This window comes from Histoplasma capsulatum, genomic scaffold, assembly GCF_000149585.1.
Source record: "Histoplasma capsulatum NAm1 scaffold_2 genomic scaffold, whole genome shotgun sequence".
Taxonomy (NCBI): domain Eukaryota; kingdom Fungi; phylum Ascomycota; class Eurotiomycetes; order Onygenales; family Ajellomycetaceae; genus Histoplasma; species Histoplasma mississippiense.
The window spans coordinates 2,358,193-2,360,718 of record NW_001813981.1 but is presented as its reverse complement, the minus strand read 5'-3'; positions in this window follow the sequence as shown (position 1 = coordinate 2,360,718).

Sequence of the window (2,526 nt, the reverse complement as noted above, 5' to 3'; positions counted from 1 at the left end):
CAAAGGGAAGGGGAAGGTTTACGAAACGATTCAACTCCAAGGGGAAGCCCGAGGGATCTCCCAAAGCTGGTTTGGAAGTGTAGGATCACGCCATTCTTCCCTGGCACCTCGACACGACACTTCCCATATTTTGCTGTTGAGGGATCAAAACCAGAGTTGGTAAGAATCAGAACCTGAAATCAAGAGTTCCCCCAAAGTCAGCCTTGTGTCACGGGGGTGGTGGTTGGGGGGAGGGGGGGGCCGGTTGGTCTGCTTTTCGCCGCGGCACCGATTTCACAAACCAACAGACCGACAGCCAAGGGATACAAAGTTTCCAACCTGGGGCATTCCTCTCAAGTTTCAACTTTTCCCTCCTCTCAAAACAATGGTAATGAGCATTCGACTAGTTTCCAAATCTGAGCCGGAGAGCATTAACTTTTACCCCTTTCCATGGAATCGCCGACTCGGAGCGGCCGTTCGGAGCTTCCAAGGTTGCACTAACCGCGCCACGAGCCATGGGGCTGACCGAGGCCAGGGGCCAACCACAGCGCGCGCCCTAATCTCGGATTCGAGGGAATGGGGGCTGATCGGGGTTGGCCGACCTAGGTAGCGGTCTATCCACATCGCGCCGCGCCAAAGGCCCGCTTGGATGCCGATACGATAGGGCTACCGGAGGGCGGTCAGGCGGTCACCAAAGCCGATGACGCGCTAGACCGTATTAGGATGCCTCCAGGGGTCTTCCGGGCAAAAAGGCGGAGGCAGAAATGAAAGGGGGGGGATTCGGCGCCGTGGTTCGTCCGTTCACCAGCGACGTCAACATCAACGTCAACGTCAACGTCGTTGTTGTTGTTTTGTTGTTCCTGTTCCTGTTGCCAAAAAACTTGTTTCAATGTATATTCCATACAGATTACATGTCATATATCGTATGGAATAGACCATTACCACCATCCCATGTTGACGAAGTTCCTGGTTCTCTCCCCTCCTTCCCTCCAGGAAGTTTCCACTTTTCGAGATCGCCCTCTTTCTGCATCAAGCAATTTCTGAAATTCCGTTTTTCCCTGACACGTGTTGCAAGTGGCAGCGTCCATGGCCCGAGATGTTTCCCTTGGCTCGCAAAACCGCAAAAACCGCAAAAACCCACCAGGGACCACCGAGGCCCTGGGCAGGCCACTATTGTTGCTGCTGCTGCTGCTGCTGCTGCTGCTGCTGCTGATGATGATGATCCGGATTACTACTATGTTGGTCGCTAGTACGAGCGCACCTTTGGCGTCCATGCGTATACACTCTCTAAACATTCTCTAACCCCATTATTTTCTCTCTCTTTCTCTACGCGAAATTGTCTCCGGGAATACCACTAGTACCTATCTTTTGAATGTTTGCGGGAAGAGAAATAAATGCATCTTTCCCTCTCTGGGCCCCCTTGTAGGCTTCTCGTAAATCCCAATGCGACGGTTTTGTCATTTGCGCTTGTAGTCCGCGGTCCTCAAATACTATATACTAATAACCCTTGACAAAAAGGGATAAAAGAGAAAAAAAAAAAAAAAAAAAAAAAACCACATGTCCCCGCCGGCCGGGCGAACAACAAAGTGGAGGTGGTAGTAGTAGTTTATTGTGAAGTATTCAACTCGATATGCAGGGTTGATCTGTGCTATTTTTTATTTATTTATTTATTTATTTATTTATTTTTTTTTTTTCTTTCGGCACTTTTTCTCCTCTGCTATATCAAAGCCGTCTGTCAATCTATCTATCTGCCTTGCCGCCCACGGACCAGCCACACCCAAGGCCTGGAGACAAATCATGTTGCGAGAATTGGTGGTAGTATTAGGGTCCCTCCTTTTCCTCGAGACGAAGGCTGCGAGTGGGATCACGTCCTTGGAGCGGTGAACTGAAATGTGGAGTTAGGATTTGGTGTTTTGTCCAAATGAGAGGCTCCTCCCATCCTTGGACCCCGATTATTCAGGACCTTTTCCCTCCGCTGAGGGTCTGTTTCTAAGTGGCTAGCACGATACAGAACATGGTGCTTGAACCTACCTTTGGGCGTACACAACGGACGATGACAGGGGTGACTAAACAGGGTGCTAGGAATGCCCTTGGCTAAAAATTTCAATAACCGGGCTCCTTGGAGAGAAGCCTGGCAACAAATGGTATCGCCCGAGCCAGGGTTTCGGTGGATGATACCTACCACTGTGGGAGGGGAGAGAAATGCGATTCCACAGCTTTGAATTTAGGAGGGGTCATCAGCAAGCTGAACTTAGAAATTTTCGGACCAGTCGATAAATATGATTAATAATTAAGAATCGCTGGTCGAATGAAGTCGGAGACAATCCGGATCTGATTGCGATATGCCTAGGCAGAGGACAGGTATGGCAAAAGGGTGATTTGGTTCCGGCATTTGTCGGTAGGTGTTCCCATCTAATTTCCGATTCTGGTCACGCGGTTCTTTCAGATTGATTGACTCCACGGTGATCATGGAGTACAGAGTAAGCTGCTAGTTGAATTCTTCAGAGAAGGGTAGCAGGGGCCCTCATGGATTCCATGATCGTCAAA